A 17,250-nucleotide genomic window follows, 5' to 3' on the forward strand; every position below is an offset into this window, starting at 1 on the left:
GTGAAGGCAGCTTTCCCTCCTCAGTGCGCTGCTGGGAGTGCCTTAATCACGGTAGACCAGGAGTTTCAGGAAAAGATCCTAAAGTCTGGAGTTGTAAACCAGTGGATCGGTTTCAAAGTGCCTGACTACCAGAGATTAAAATACAGGCTTTCCCTGTGATGGGATGGGATTGGTGCTGCTCAGTTCTGAGATGCGTGGTGGGCTTATGGGTGCTGAATTTACTAGTATGCTTCATAACTTAGATGTGTGCACGGAATACATTCCTTTGCATGTAGGAAATAGTGCATCGCTCAACCGTTGAAGCATAAGAACTAAAAGAGGATAATGTGATTGGTTACGTTGACCTCAGGACGAAAATAACTGCTTCCCTCTGGTTCTTCCCCGCCCCCCTACTCCTCGGTACTTACCTCTGTCCCTGCCTCTGCTTAGCAATATATCTTTTCTCAGCATGGATCTCCAGTGGATTTTTGTTGTTTATACTTAATATAGTTTTAAGGGTATGTTGAGGTGGATTTTAAAATCCTGTTAAACATTTTTGATTTATTTACCTGCTCTCCGTTATTGATTAATTTGCATGTGGCCCCTGAGCAGGGTGACTTTACACCCTGGTTCCTGAAGGCCCCTTTTGTGCCTGTTATCCCAGTGCAATTACTAATAGGGCCACCTTTGCTCTTAGAAGTGTTCCGGTTTGGATGATAAACTACAGGGGTCACCTATTCCAGCATGTTCTTTTCCCCCTGACCTTCTGTGTTCTCTTAGTGTAAATACTCGCAGGGAGTGGACAAATTTCCCATTTGTGATCAATGACACTTTAAATAAAAACGGTCCCCGTCTTTGATACTGTATTACTTATATGCAGGCTTGTAGGGGTACCATTCTTGGGACCGCTGACCAATCCCACATGGATGCCATTATCTTAAATTAAGCAGCTGTAAAGTAAATAATCCGTAAATTGGTGACTGTTGTGTTATTCGGTCCCTTAGTTCACAGAGCTGTTAATTGGGATTTAAACCTTGTAATGGGCCAGGCTTAATTATACAGTGCTTTTGGACACAGAACTCCTTGATCTGTCAACAAACCTAGAATTTCCTGGCTTCCGTACCAGTATTTCCGTCCACACTGTTGTTGTTCTCAGATCCTGTTTAACCTCATGGTGCTTTCCTCTTGAGCTCCTGTCTGGATTTTTCTGCCTTGGGTGATTTTGGTCAGTAGATCAGAGAGACATTGGCCCCCCCTTGGCTGGGCCCCTCGTGCTGGTAAGAGCTTCCATAGGTCTCCTTTCTCCTCAGTCTCACACATTCTTATATTTCTTTGTTGTGAAGTATTTTTAACTTAAGGACTATTCGTGATGTTGATTTCACTCAGGTAAGACGTGGAGGGAAGAGAAGGCCCACCACACAAAGCCTGTGCTTGGCGTCACACTGTGGGAGGTGGAGGGGGGACCTGGACCCTGATCTCAGGATGCCCTGGGTTGCAGCTGCTGCAGACATTTATTATCGCTTTTTAGACTTCACCCATTAAAAGTGTTCCTCTTCTTCCCTTGTGGTAGGAGGCTAAAATCTGGGTGTCTGTGGACACGAGGCTAGGAATAGGCACTCCTCTGAACCTGATTCAGTGCATTCCTGATTTTAGTGCTTGCATTTATCACGTTTTTGGTGGCCTGCATCACGGTGGCTGGTTGGCTCCCAGAGGTGACCATCAGCCTCCATGGCAGTTTTCCTCTTAGGAAGTAACGTTTCCTTTGAGGATGTGGAGGAAATTCTGTTCCCGACAACACAGATGTGGATTGAGCTGGGCTTTGGTTCACACACCACAGGGACAATGACCTTCTGCCCTACTGTGAACCGTTAGAGCTGGGGAAAGAATTATCCCAATTTAAATGAATTAAATATTAAATTGGGGGTGGATGGGCTCACTGACAGACAAAAAAGAGGGGTATACATAGGTCTCCTCCATGCTGTGGTTGACTTTATAAGGGCTGTATATGATGGGGGGCAGAGAGAAATTAGAAATCTATTTTTATTTTATTTTGTTTATTTATTTTAAAAATCTTTATTATTGAGAGTATTATAGTTGTCCCCCTTCCCCCCCCCCCCATTGCCTTCCTCCAATCAGTTCCCACCTTGCCCAGGCCTTTATTATTTTGAGTCTGTATCCATAGGTAATGCATATATGCATATAAGTGCTTTGATTAATCTCTTACCATTCCCCCTCCCCCCTTCCCTCTGAGATTTGTCAGTCTATATTCCATGTTTCGATACTTCTGGTTCTATTTTATTCATCAGTTTATTTTGTTCATTAGATTCCTTGTTCATTTATTTTGATTTCTAGATTCAATTGTTGATAGATATGTATTTATTGCCATTTCATTGTTCATATTTTTTATTTTTCTCCCCCTCCTCCCCCTCCTCCTCCTCCTCCTCCTCCTCTTTCTCCTTCTTCCTCCTCCTGATTTTCTCTTGCTGCTTTTAAAATTCTCTCTTTGTCTTTAACCCTTGGCATTTTAATTATGACGTGTTTTGTTATGGGCCTTTTTGGGTTCCTCTTGTGTAGTACTCTCTGAGCTTCCTGGACTTATAAGTCTATTTCTTTCACCAGATAGGGGAAGTTTCCTGTCATTATTTCTTCAAATAGGTTTTCAATATCTTGCTCTCTCTCTCTCTCTTCTTCTGGCATCCCCATAATGTGAATGTTGGTACACTTAAAATTGTCCCAGAGGCTCCTTACACTCTCTTCATATTTTTGGCTTCTTTTTTCTTTATGCTCTTCTGATTGGGTGTTTTTTGCTACCTCATATTCCAAATAGTTGATTTGATTCTCAGAATCCTTTACTATTGAATCCCTGTAAATGATTCTTTATTTCAGTAGTGTATGCTTAATTTCTGACTGGTCCTTTTTCATGTCTTTGATGTGCTTACTAAGCTTCTTGAAATTCTCACTGAGATCCTTGAAGCTCTCATTAAGGTCCTTGAGCAACCTTATAACCATTGTTTTGAACTCTGTATCTAGTAGTTTGCTTGCTTTCATTTCATTTAGTTCTTTTTCTGGACTTTCATTTGTTCTTTCATTTGTGACATGTTTTTTGTTTTTTTTTTCTCCGCATTTTGGCTGCTTCCCTGTGTTTGAGATACCTATTTTTAAATTAAAATCAGTCTTAGTGGTGCTTTGGAAAAATCCACCTAACCCCCAGTTAAACAGGGGTCCAGAAGGGTGTGTGACTCAAATGTCCTGGTACTTTTCTTTTCTCCTCTTTGGCAGCACATTCATTTATGCCTTGGGGTTGGAGGAAGTGAGGGGAGAGGGAAGAACAGAGGGAGAATGACCAACTGACTTCCCCAATTAACCATTAAATTTGGAGTATCCTTGTGCTTCTATTCATTCAGAATTTTAAATAACTTTGCCATGTGCAGCATCGTGTGTTTGTCTTACTGGGGGCTAGAAAAGCATATCAGAATAATCAAATAAAAAAAAAGAGCAAATCAAAATAATCAGCAGCTGATAGCTGGGAAGATGGAACAGCCAGATATCCACACACTGTATCTAAGGCTTCTGACACTGTGAGTTGAGGTAAGAAAAACAAGTCTCATCCTGTGAATGGGCATTTTCCTAGAGAACACGGCTCACTATAATTTACCTTGAGGAGAACTGAAATTAGTCATACCTAAGAGTTCCACATTCGGACATTGTGCATGACGTGGTTTAGAATATGTTGTTTTAAGTAAATGAATCTGATAACTTTGTATGGATCAGTGAGACTCACAAAACCACAAGAGGACTCTGTGTTATTTAGTTAAACTTGTTTTCCCTGTGCACGAGGTTGTGTCGTCCATAGTAGTCAGTCCTCAGTTACCTGAGGGTCTTAGGAGAAGCAAGCCCCTTTTTATGACCTAACAACCTTGAGTGAGCTACTTCATGGATTTCCCTGCCTTTCATGATTTTGGTTATAGATTAGAAAGGTCTCATGTTGGCTGGTCCACTCAGTACTGGGAGAGCTTTCCATAGCTTTCCTCTTTCTACTTTCTCACACATCCTTAGGGCGACAACTTACTCTCTTGTGAAGTATTTTTAGCTTGAAGACTGTCCATAGTATTGATTTTGATCAGTTAAAATATGGAGGAGGTGAAAGGACACCAGGAGGGAGGCTGAGGAGGGTGAGTAGTGGAGGAAAGGGATCTAGTCCTTGGCCCTGGTCTAAGTGGGGGATGCTGCATGGCTGGGTAACACCCTCTGTAGGGGAGATCCTGAAACCCAGGGCTTTTTCTCCTAAAATATATCCATGGCAGCTCAGCCCTGTCTAGGAGGAGCCATTGGTGTGGCACATGAGGCATTTGACTTGGGTTTTGAGGATGGAGGTCTGGTGTGGACACCTGGAGCTGGGGAAGGGATGGGAGAGGATGTGCAACCTGATAGACTGGGCAGTATGAGTCAAGGTCCGAGATGGAAAAATCTCAGGTGAATACATATCACATCAGTGGCTTAGTTTGGCTGGAGGGTTTGGATGTGAGGGGGAGTGATTGGAAGGTGGGAAAGAGGTTGGAGAAGATGCAGGCTAAAGAGTTCAGACTTTATCCAGGCAATAGGGATCGACTGAAGACTTCCGTGAAGGACTAATATGTGGTCAAAGCTCCACTTTCAGGAAATTAATCTTGCATTGGTGGATAGTAGGAAGGAAGAACTTCTATTAAGGGACTCTAGTAATGGTCCAAGCAGTATTTAATGTAACATGCAAAGCAATTATGAAACCAGTCAAATGCTTTGCCAGACCTACAATAAATAGTTTCTCAAACAGAAGAGCAATTTAGGTATACCATGTAATAAGAATTTTCTTTAATGAATCAATGAAACTTTTTTAAGATTAGCATATCTGTGGAGATTAGCTTGTGCAGTGTATATTAGTTTGTTGTGTTTGATATTATTGTCTTATAGTTAAAAGCATAGAGTCTGGAGCCAGACTTCCTGGATTCAAAGCCCAGCCTCACCACTTATTAGCCATGAGACCTGCGGTAAATTACTTAACCTTTCTGTGCTTCAGTGCCTGCCACCTAGGATGTGTTAAAGTCATCGTCATAATCCTCATCATCCAGTAACAATTATAGCAAATTAAGTGTCTTACTTCACAGAGATACAGGATCTTTTCAGTATCGTAAGTATACCCCCTTGGCAAATGCATTTGCTTGATAGTAACAGATGTTGCCCCCAACTCCACCCCAATGCATGGTCTTAAACTCCTAAGGGTTTATTTCCTTAACATATCAAGAAGACTGGAGGTAGACACTTGCTGGCATAGCTTTGGTGTCTTAAGGATGTGAGGGTAACAGATTCTTTTACTCGATCTCTTTCCTTCATGGGCTCAAGATGGCTGCTGCAGATCCAGCCATCATGTCTGTCTCACTGAAGCAAGAAGAATGAAGGATGGGAGGTCAGAAGGGTACCTGCGAGTTGATGGATATACTCCCTTTAAAATTCCTTCTTAGAAACTCTACCTAAGGACTTCTAGTATCTATTGACCATCTCTATCTTCAAGGGATATTGGGAAAGGTAATTTTCTCTGGGCATTTTTCCAGCCTCAAAAATACAGGTGATCCTTTAATTGGGTTGTTTGCCTTCTTGGTGTTGAGTTGTCTAAGTTCTTTATATATTTTGGAAACTAACCCCTTATCAGATGTATCACTGGCGAATATATTCTCCCATGCAGTGATTTGCCTTTTCATTTTGTTGATGGTTTCTTTTGCTCTGCAGAAAGCTTTTTAGTTGGATGAAGTCCCATTTGTTTATTTTTTTTTCTTTGTTTTCCTTGCCCAAGGAGATATATCGGCAAAAATATTGCTAGTGGGGATGTCTAAGATTTTACTTGTCTATGTTTTCTTCTAGGTTTTTTTTTTTATGATTTCATGACTTACTTGTAAGTCTTTTATTCATTTTGAATTTATTCTTGTGAATGGACCTGGAAATGATTATGCTAAGTGAAATAAGCTAGTCAGAAGAAAGACAAATACCATATGAACTCACTTATATGTGGAATCTAATCAACAAAATAATTTAACAAACAAAATAAAAACAGAAGCATAGATACATAGAACAGACTGAAAGCTGTCAGAGGGAGGAGGTTTGGGGGGATGGGTGAAAAAGGTGAAGGGATTAAGCAAAAAATATGTATGTGGTACATAGACACAGACAACAGTATAGTGGTAGCCAGAGGGAAAGGGGGTGGGGGAGGTGGAAATGGGTAAAGAGGGCTTAAATGGGGATGGAAGAGACTTGACTTTGGGTGGTGAGTGTATGATGCAGTGTGCAGATGATGTTTTATTGAGTTGTACACTTAAAACCTGTATGGTTTTATTAACCAATGTCACCCCAATAAATTCAATAAAAATACAGATAACCTGTTATTTAGGAAAAAGGGAAAGATGGGTATTATATGGGCAGCTAGCAGTCTCTGCCACAGTGGGACCTCACTTCAAGAAAGCCACCTCAAGGGCTTCAAGGAATTTTTGTCTATTTCCAAGTTAGCAACTGATTGCCTCCTCCAGATTGACAGCTTCTAATAGTTCAGTCATTGATGCTTTTTAGCATATATTAAGTTTTTGCCTTTAAGAAGTTTGTTCAAAAAAGAAAAGACAATTGCCTGGCTGGTGTGACTCAGTGGTTGAGCATTGACCTATGAACCAGGAAGTCAGGGCACATGCCTGGTTTCAGGCTTGACCCCTAGTAGGAGGCATGTAGGAGGGAGCTGATCAATGACTTTCTCATTATTGATGTTTCTAGCTCTCTCTCCCTCTCCCTTCCTCTCTGAAATCAATAAAATATATTTAAAAAAAAACAAAGAAAAGACAATCGCAGGAAGAGATGGGAACATAGGATGTTTTAAGCTTACCTAATTGTTAGTATAGGTATAGGAGGGGTCCTTAGTTTATAGTTAAAGGTACACTCTGTGCGTCACATAATAGATGCTCCCTGATTAATGGTGAGGAAGGCTTTGTCGTATGGTCCATATCCTGTCTATCACATTTCCGTGCATGGACAGGTTGGCAGTAATATAAAAACCACTATCGATATCATCATGAACTGTAGAGAAGGAAGGAAATTAGCCTGATTCTGTAGATAAGAATGATTTTCAGGCAAGTTTTATACGTAAGGAAGAACCATGGCAATAAGTTATGAAGACTTGTTTAGCCTCAACTTAGAGTCAAAGTTGAAAGCAAACCCATGAGCGCCGTCTTGTAAGTCAGACACTTCTGCCCGGCCCTGCGATTTTGTGACTTGTTATCTTGCAGGGGACATGGCCAGACATTCCCAGTGCTAATCCGGCTCCCTGTTCTGTCTGGACCCGCTCCATGTTCATTACTGTTCCTCTGGATTCCCATCATGGAGATCAGTCCACCATTCATCTTTTACCAAGGCCAGAGTTCTGGGTGTCATTCCCGACTCCTCATTTCTTTTCCCTGTGACCCACAGCTAAGGGTCTCTATGATTGGGAAACTGCTTCTACCTGGCTTCCAAGTCCTCACCTCCTCTGCATCTTCACCATTTTTCTTTTTCAGAGACCATGGTCATCTCTCCTTTTAGCCCTTATCTAGTCTTTTTTGTCCTCATCTTGACCTCCTCCTTGCCATCCTTCCCTCTGTTGCTAGATCCTATGATGCTGATGCTCTCAGCTGCTTAACACTTGGGTTTCCCCTTGTTCATGGTATCAAGGAGCAATTCCTATGAATGGCACACACAAGCCCTCTGCGATCTGTTACATCTTCATCTCCTGCCCTTCACTTTCGAGCTGCACCAGACCAATCAGTGTTGCTTTTCATGCCTGTATTCATTTGCATGTGCTGGTTTCTGTCTGGAAGGCTCTCCACCTGTCTTCCTGGGCATTTCCCACTCACCATTGAAGAGTCACTTTGGTCAGAACCCTCTCTGTCACAGTAAGAGCAGCTAACACCTGCACATACTTCCTCTGTGCCAGTCACTGTTCCAATGCTGTACACGAATTCATTTGCTGAGTGCTCACAACCCTCTTGTGGTACCTGTAGGTAGGCACCATTACTATCACTCTCATTTTACAGTTGGGAATTGGAGGCACAGAGAGGTTAAACGTCTTACTCAGAGTCACACAGCTGGCAAGTGGCACATTGGCTGAGTCAGACACAGGCGGCCCCTTCCTCCTTGTGCTGCTCGCCCTCACCTGACTCATATCCATCTCTCTCACGGCATTTAGTGTACGTGCTTCCAAGTACACAGCCCCTTGGGGGCAGGCCTGTCTGTAAGTCATACTGTATCCCTGCTGCAGGGACCCAACTTGCCCATTTCTGTATCCCCATAATCGAGTGAAGTGCCTGGCACATGGTTCATACTCGTCAAATGTGTTTTTTTTTTTAAAAAATAACTGAAAGTATATTATCAATATTAGTAGTTGGAGAAATGATTAGTGAACACATTTTGTAAGGTGTAAAGCAGGGGTCAGCCAGCTATGGGTTGATGTGCCCGGCTTCCTGTTTTCGCACTGCCCACGAGCTAAGAATGGTCTCTACAGATGGGTATTTGCAGCCCATCTGATGATAGGGAACACTGACACTAAGCCCCGATTAAGTGAAATGTTATCCCTCCCCAGAGAATTCGCTTCTTCCTCATTAGTTAACCTGTGTTATAGTCAGTTGTTGTCACTATCTTTTGATTTTTGTCAATAACAAAGTTGAAGAAATTTGTGTGTTCTCTGGTTAAAGACATGCCTTCATAATATCCACAATTTTTTCTCTTGGCCTGAAAACCATAAAATATTTACTCTTTGGCCTCTTATTAGAAAGGTTTGCTGCTCCCCCACTCAAAGTGTTATTTAAATAACAGTGTTACTTTAGTTTTGGTTATTATTATTTTTATGTCTAAAGTATTAAATAAAACATTAAAAATAATCTAATCCTAAAACAACTGTTACTGTTATTGTTATCATCTATATATATAAAAGCCCAGAGACTGGAAAGGCCGAACAACCAGAATGACTGGTGGCTATGACGCGCACTGCGGCAGCCAACCAGCCTGATTCAGGCTCCAATTGCACACCCCCCCGCCCCCGGCCGACTCGGCTCCTGGTCAGCCCCCAACACCCTGATCAGGGGCAGTGCTGGCCACCAACTACCCGTGCCCCCCGCCCAAGGGCCTGGCCAGATGGGCCCCCATCGGTGCGGGCCAGCTGGACCCCACCCGTGCACGAATTTGTGCATGAATTCATGCACTGGGTCTCTAGTGTATTATATTGGGGGGATATTAGAAACTGTAAAATGTTTGGGGCATACTAGTCTGATTAAATAGGATAAAGTTTGTGAAGCATTGGGCAGCAAGAGCTACACAGGTGTTATTTTTTTCTCTTTCCTGTTCCTAGACCTAATTTAGGGTAACACATAATTGGTTGTCTTGAGGGTAGGTGACAAAAAATACGGCACACAATATTTTGCTTCACTGGTTATACAGGGGTTAGTAGTGTTTAGGACAGATTGTATAAAATTGAAGTCAGAGACAGAATGTTTTTCACATTGTTAGGTCCCCAAATTCCTGATAACAGTGACCTGGGCTGCAGGATGTCTAATTACTCATGACGCCTTGGAAAAAGGCAAAACTCAGCAGGAGGCAAAAGCAATACTTTGTACACATTTAAAAGAAGAGTATTTATAGGCTTATGTGTGTGTGTGTGTGTGTATATATATATATATATATATATATATATATATATATATATATTTGCTACTGGTCTTGGGTCTTTAAAAATTTATATTCGGAGTGTTTTTCTGATCATTTTTTATTTTATTAAGAAGAAACTATAAATAAAACTGAACAATGCCATCATTTTTCATTAGTTGTAATGGCTTTGTGACAGGATGAAAGCTCATGTAGTGTAATGTTTGATTTTTTCTTCTTCAAATGCTGTTGAGCTAGATCATTTAGAAATATTACAAAATCTTCTGTACTGAAGGAAAATGCTTTTGATTCCAAGTTAAAAAACACACACACGCATTACATTATCTGAACCCTTAGTGTCTTTTGGAAACTATTCTAAATCTTTGTCTTTACATTATTGTTTCTCTTATATTCACAATCTCTGCCCAAGCTGGAATGGAGCCTCCAAAATAATTTTATCCTGCTTCATATTTACCTTGACTTAAAATCTACATTTTTTTAGGTTATTATTCTGGAGCCAATTGTACAGCCATTTAATTTATTTTTGGTGTTTTTATTGAGGTGGCATTGGTTTATAATATTATATGTTTCACGTGTGCAACATTAGAATTTGACATCTGTATATGCTTCAGCATATGTACCACCAAAGATCTAGTTTCAATTTATCATCACACAACTAACACCTTTTACCCTTCTCCTTTGGTAACCATTGATCTGTTGTCTGCCTCTATGAGTTCTTTTTTTTTTTTTTTTTATATATATTCCAGATATGAGTGAATTTGTATTATGGTATTCTTTTTTGTCCTGACTTATTTCAAGGTTCATTTATATTGTTACAAATGGAAGGATTTCACTTTTTTATTCAGTAGTATTCCATTGTGTGTGTGTGTGTGTATACACACACACACACACACACACACACACACATATATACATACTAGAGGAGGCCTGGTGCATGAAATTCATGCACTGGGGGGGGGGGGGGGGGCGGGTGGGGTCCTTCAGTCCAGCCTGTGCCCTCTTGCAGTCTAGGACTCCTTGCAGTCTGGGACTCCCGCGGGGAGCGGGCCTAAGCCAGCAGTCAGACATCCCTCTCACAGTCTGGGAACCCTTGCTCCTTACCGCCTGCCTGCTCGCTGCCCGTTACCTCTCAGCTCATTGCTCCTTAGTGCTGCCACAGAGGCAGAAGAGGCTCCCGCCACCGCATCTGCGCTCGCCAGCTCTGAGCCCGGCTTCTGATTGGGCGGCACTCCCCCTGTGGGAGTGCACTGACCACCTGGGGGCAGCTCCTGTGTTGAGCGTCTGCCCCCTGGTGGTCAGTGCGCACCATAGCGACTGGTTGTTCTGCCATTCGGTCGATTTGCACATTAGGATTTTATTATATAGGATATAAATGCATATCCTAATATATAAAAAGCCAGGGGCTGTCACAACTGAAACAAACGGGATGGACCACCGAACAGCAGGCTGAGTGGGGCAACAAGGCCGGCAGGGGGGTTAGTGAGGGATGACCAAACAACTGAACAGTAGGCTGCATGGGGCAACGAGGCTGGCAGGGGGGGGGCAGTTTGGGGCTACCAGGCCAGCATGGGGGGCAGTTGGGTGTGACCAGGATGGCAGGGGGGCAGTTAGGGGCAATTAGGGAGGCAGGCAGGTGAGCAGTTAGGAGCCAGCGGTCCTGGATTGGAGAGGGTGCAGGCTGGGCTGAGGGACCCCACCCCCCCGTGCATGAATTTCGTGCACCAGGCCTCTTGTGTGTGTGTATGTGTGTGTGTGTGTGTGTGTGTGTGTGTGTGTGTGTGTGTGTGTATCTCACATCTTCTTTACCCATTCATCCATTGACAGACACTTACTTTGTTTCCATATCTCGGCTATTGTAAATAATGCTGCAATGAACATAGGCATGCATATCTTTTCGAAGTAATAGAACAATCATTTTAATTGGAACATTTTAGGTCTGAAATGGGACAACTATGTGTTTACAAGGAAGAAAGTGAGGCCAGGAGAGAGATTATGAAATACATTCATGGTCATGCAATGAGATAGTGGCAGAGCAAAGATGAGAACCAGGTGAGACCCCTATACTAACATTTCCTAGTTGAAATTTTTTCCCCTTTGTAATTTTTCAGGGATGAAATCATCCAGAAACTTGAGTGGAAAAAAATAATAGAAGTTCAAATTCTTATTTTTGAAATTAAGTTATTATGATTTAAATTATTTACAACTCTGTAGAAACTTGAAATGAAACCGGTGGTTTTAGGAAAAAAGTAATAATGTACTTTGAAAATGCAATGAATCAATGTTTCTATAGACAGATTTTCTTAAGACTTTAAGTCATTGTCCACAGTGTTAGGTGATGGTAAAATACTAGACTCTAGGACTTGGTGTGTGGTCTCCAGAGCTTGTCAAAAGGGAGGGCTTTCACTGTTTGCAGACCGGTGCCTCTGCGTGCCATCTTTGCTGCACAGACATCATGGCACAGACTCTTGGTGACGTGGGTTTGTACAACGGATCGTTTTAGAAACTAACCTGAAAATATGTGCCTGTTTCTTTTCTTTATTCTTTTTTATTAATGTGCTTTTAAAAAGACAGTTGCCTGCATTTGCTTAAGAGCAAACTGGGAATAACTGAGTAACTACAAAAGGACTCAGAAGCACAAATTAAGGTAGTGATCACTTCTAGTAGTTTACTTAACATTTAAGGAAACTCATTCCCCTTTGCGTTTTATTATTATTTTAAAAATTATTATTATTATTATTTTCAGAGAGGAAGGGAGAGGAAGAGAGAGAGATAGAAACATCCATGATGAGAGAGAATCATGGCTTGGCTGCCTTCTGCACACCCCCTACTGGGCATCGAGCCCACAACCCGGGCATATGCCCTGACCGGGAATCGAATTGTGACCTCCTGTTCACAGGTCGATGCTCAGCCACTGAGCCATGCAGGCTGGGCCCCTTTTGCATTTCAATAAGGCTCATGGACACTGTTTCCAAGAGCTGTGGTGCAGTACCCAACATGTATAAATATAGTGCTTGTCTGCCCAGGAAAGTCACTGTGTTTGCCAGTCCTGGCTCCCATCCCAAGTCATCAGCACCACGATGTTTGTTACAGATAGTTATCTCTATCTTGTTTCTTTAACCTTTTGAAAAATTAAGGGAGTTGAACTTTCTATGGTTGGTCATTAAAGATAATTCAGTGATTTCTTTTGGAATGCAAGACTTGTAATGGGGCAGCTCTCTTTGCAAAACAAGAAGCATCAAACACGATAGTCATTAATACTGTATTTACTGCACTTATGTGGGTAGCTGCCAAGAGCATCATCATTTTCTGGAACACTGTGTTCTGACTCTAGTCTGTTCATTTGTTGTATCTTTCTAGCCAAAAGGAAGTGGAATATTGTGAAAGTGTCAGGTGAATTTGGGGCCAGTTAGATAGTTATATCAAATCACACATTTAGCCCTAGCCGGTTTGACTCAGTGGATAGAGATTCAGCTTATAGACTGAAGGGTCTTGGGTTCGATCCCAGTCAAGGACACATACCTCAGTTGCAAGCTTGATCTCTGGCCCGGGTAGGGGCCCATGCGAGGGGCAACCAATCGTTGTGTCTCTCTCACACATCGATGTTTCTCTCTCTCTGTCTCTCCACCTCCTTTCCACGGTCTAAAAATCAGTGGAAACATATCCTCGGGTGAGGATGAACAAACAACAACAAAAAACACAAATCACAAATTTACTTTTGCCTGATTAACTTACTCATCACGGTGTGTGGTTGCTCCTGGAAAAAGTTTACAGTGTAAAATATTTATTGAGAACCTCAATGTGCATGCTAACTTAGTTGCTGAATTTAAGGAGGGGCAGGTGGCAAATGCCAATAGAGACTGGCCAGTCCTCAATGGAGCTGGAGTTAGATGGGTACCAAGTCTGGGTGATCAGGGCTGGGCTGGCCTCAGGGCACAGTTGCATGGGCTGGTATCAAAACTGGTGATCACAGACAGGTAAGCACTAAAGACCTAGAAGATAGAAGAAGATAGCCCCAAGGAAAGTGCTGGATACGGAACTGAGTCAGTTGGGCAAGCATCAGGTAAGGCATGATCAAGGCTGAAGATGTGAGAGGGGGCTGCATTAGTCATGGCCCACGCAGTCAATAGAAACCATTTAATGCAGAGACGAAGTTACAAAAGTCTTTGGAAGATCTGAAAGCCAAATGGGATGATGAGGTCACCCAGAGATTAGCAATAGCAGGAAACCACTAACACCTCTGAGGCTGGTGGAAAAAAGAGAAGGGAGGGGGATGTTGCTCATAGAGGCCAAGAACTGGACCTACGTGGAAGCTCCCAGAAGCAGCTGGGACCAGGGAGGGAAGGCCTGTCTGGTGGGAATGGAGCCATGTTGGAGACAAAGCCACTACTGGAGATACCATCCAACACAGAGAGAGCAAAGGAAAGAGGTATTCTGGCTTCTTTCTCCCTTCTCTCCTTCAGTCTTCCACCTAAACCTAAATGGAGCCAGCTGGCAAGAGAGTCTGGAAAGGTAGTTTGCAGGGGGAGGATGGGGCGGGGGAATGGATCAAATTACAGGTAGGCAAACCACCAGCATACAGGCAAGGGTCTGGGGCAGGGTTGGAGGGAGACTAAGGGCATGCTGAACAGAAGCCAAAGCCTAATGGATCCTACTGGAGCAGCAGAGCAAGACTTGCACGGAGGGTTAAAGAGTCTGGAACATTGGACTAAGCTGATTTTCCAAAGCTTGTGCCTGTGAGCCCTTCTTGTGTCAGGGGATTGTTCTCTGACCCACTGTAAACGGCCACATTTGGGGAGGTTACGTCCTTTTCAGGAAGCAGTTTAGATTCTTTATTAGATTCCTACCCCTGTGAAGACTCAGCAGCTGGCCTTTGACCAGGACTCCCAGAAACCTCCCTGTAAGTTAGGGGGTGGGGAATGTCAGGCCCTCGGGCCATATAGGGTGCACAAAATCATTTGGTCTGGCCATGACAACACATTAGGGGTGAGTTAATTAAATGTTTGACCAAAGATAGCAGGCTAATTTTTAAGCTGATAAGTTTGAATGGCCCGAGAATGATATTATAAATATCCAAATGGTCTTTGGCAGAAAAAAGGTTCCCCACCCGTGCAGTGGTTGAAATTCTGAGTGAATGATGAATAATTCCATGACAGTGAGCACTAAAATAAAGGAAAGTTCTGTATAGAAAGGGTCCTTTCATGCCTTTATGTCCTCAGTGGCTATAGAAACAACACTTTTCTGACAGTCATATAAATTCTCAGCCATGAATTAGGGCATCTTCTGGTCTCTGTCCCCCTTCCATACAGTCACTCTCTGTAGAAAAATTGCCATTTTAATCATCCCTATCATCATCATGACCATTTCCATTGTCATCAGCACAGACATTGAATAAGTATCTGCCTTGCGGAGAAGGGGTGAGGTAAGCGGAGTTCAGCTATTTACATCCAAGATAATGATCACTTCTGGAACCACTAACATATACCAGGCTCTGTGCTTTAAGAAGAGCCATGCAGTGGTTCTCAAACCTTGGTGTGACTCAGAGTCACCTCTGGGGCTTCTAAAATGCAGATAGCTTCTCCCACGTGTGGCCTCCCACTCTGTTTCTGATTCAGCAGGTCTGAGGCGGGGCCCGATCATTGGCATTTCTCACTAATTTCCAGCTTGTGCTGGTGCTGCTGGTCCCGGGACACCCTTTGGGAACCTCTGCATCAGTGTCTTGGCTCTTCCCAAAGGCAGGTGTTGAAATCTCCACCCTCCAGCCGAGGAACGGAGGCTTAAAGAGCTCACAGAACCAGTGAAAGGCACCCGGCTGAGAAGTGGTGGTGGGAGGTCACTGGGTCAGAGGTTGGTGTCCCGACCCTCCAGGGCTTTGCTTTGGCAGGACCAATGGCTGCTGTCTCCGTGGGCCAAGCCATCGGCCACCTGTGGAATTTGTCGTTTGGTCTCACAGCCCTAGTGAATTTCTTTCTTATATTTTATTCTGTGCTGAAAGTAAATCGGTGGGTTACATTAAAAAAAAAAATTGGGTCCTGTTTGGACTGGTTAATGGACTTTCACTTTTTGGTACAAATGCCTCTGATGGCGAAGGCTGGTGGCTTGTATGAGGCAGTGAGACCTGGCAGCCCCACTCTGTGTGTGCACTGAGGGAGGGACCCTCTGCATGAGCAGCTGGTCGCTGTGCTGGGGTTTTAGTGGGACACCTGGGGCCCACCACCTGCAGTGTGGGGCATTTGCCACCATGCTCAGACCGCTCTCTTTCTACCCCCATGTGTGTGGCCTGTTGCCTGGCATTTTATTTCACAATAAACCAAGGATATGTTAAATAAAATCACTCTCCCAAGTTGATACACACTGCAGCCTTCCCCAGAGACCTTTACAAGGCCGTGAATTCCTCGTCCCTATGCTCAGACCCCTCACCAACAAACTCCGCCTGACTTCCCAAGTCACTCATTGAACACAGCAGCCCATGGGAAGACTCAGGGCTTGCAGGATAAAAAGGGTAAGATAGTATGCATAACACATCACTCCTTCCCTACTGGATTTCAATCACACATTAATTATTAATTCAGAATATCTTTATTTTTCCATCTGCAAGCTGCAAATGTGAACTCCAGCCATGTATTTTTAAACAGCTCCATTATGATCAAGCAAATTTGAATATCTCATGTAGTTTATGACATGTGGGCTTTGCTTATAAAGGAAAAAGCTGTTGTATAGATGGTTTGTATTTTTTCAGTTTGGTAAACTGCAGCCAAATTCTGATTTAGGAGAAATGTGAGCTACTTGCCATTGAATCGTTCTATAGGTCACACTTGCAGTAGCTTCCATTTTGTTTCCTTTGCAGAAATAGCGAGGACCCAAAGTAGAGAAATCAATGTCCTGGAACCTGGATTAGATTAGAAAAGTTGATGAATTTATAATGATATAGGTAATCTGGATAATGAAGATTTAAAAACAGCTTTACTTGGCTATAAATTCAGTCAATGCTGCCATCTGGAAAGAAAAAATGCAAAATTAAACTTTCTGGTGCTCTAGAAATGGATTCCAAAGAGTATTCATGTATTAATTACCCAGTCGATATTAGGCAGTCTGTTAGAAAATAACTGCTTGTGACTTTAATTTTTGAAACACAGTTTTCAGATTCTGGTAAATATGTACCTGTAGTTTTCCAGTTAACTCTAAAATATAGTTTTGTATTTTATATAATGGGTTTAATACAAAGAAAATTCTCACCATATTTCTTCTAGAATTTTTACATAGAAGACAGAGTCTTCTGTAGTCTTGTTTATCAGTTGTCTATTGCTGCATAGCAAACCTTCCCCAAACATAGTGGCTCAAAACAACAGTCATTTATTGAATTCACAAATAGGAAATTTGGGCAGAGCTTGGCATGGGAGGCTTGCACATTGTGCACATCAGCTGGGGTGGTTCAACAGAAGGACAGGAGGGTCAGGGGATGGAAGGGAGGGGGTGGAGGAGCTAGAGAATCCTCTTCCCAGAAGGCCACTCACATGGCTGCTAGGTTGGCTGGGAGGTCAACTTGGTTCCTCTTCATGTAGGACACGCCAT

At 42.8% G+C, this 17,250-nt stretch overlaps 1 protein-coding gene across 3 annotated transcripts in view; it reads left to right on the plus strand.

Moving 5' to 3' along the window:
* CSGALNACT1 (chondroitin sulfate N-acetylgalactosaminyltransferase 1) overlaps positions 1-17,250 on the plus strand; it is a 316,104-nt gene that overhangs the window by 36,098 nt on the left and 262,756 nt on the right. The window lies entirely within an intron of this gene.

Source organism: Plecotus auritus, assembly GCF_963455305.1.
Source record: "Plecotus auritus genome assembly, chromosome: 3".
Taxonomy (NCBI): domain Eukaryota; kingdom Metazoa; phylum Chordata; class Mammalia; order Chiroptera; family Vespertilionidae; genus Plecotus; species Plecotus auritus.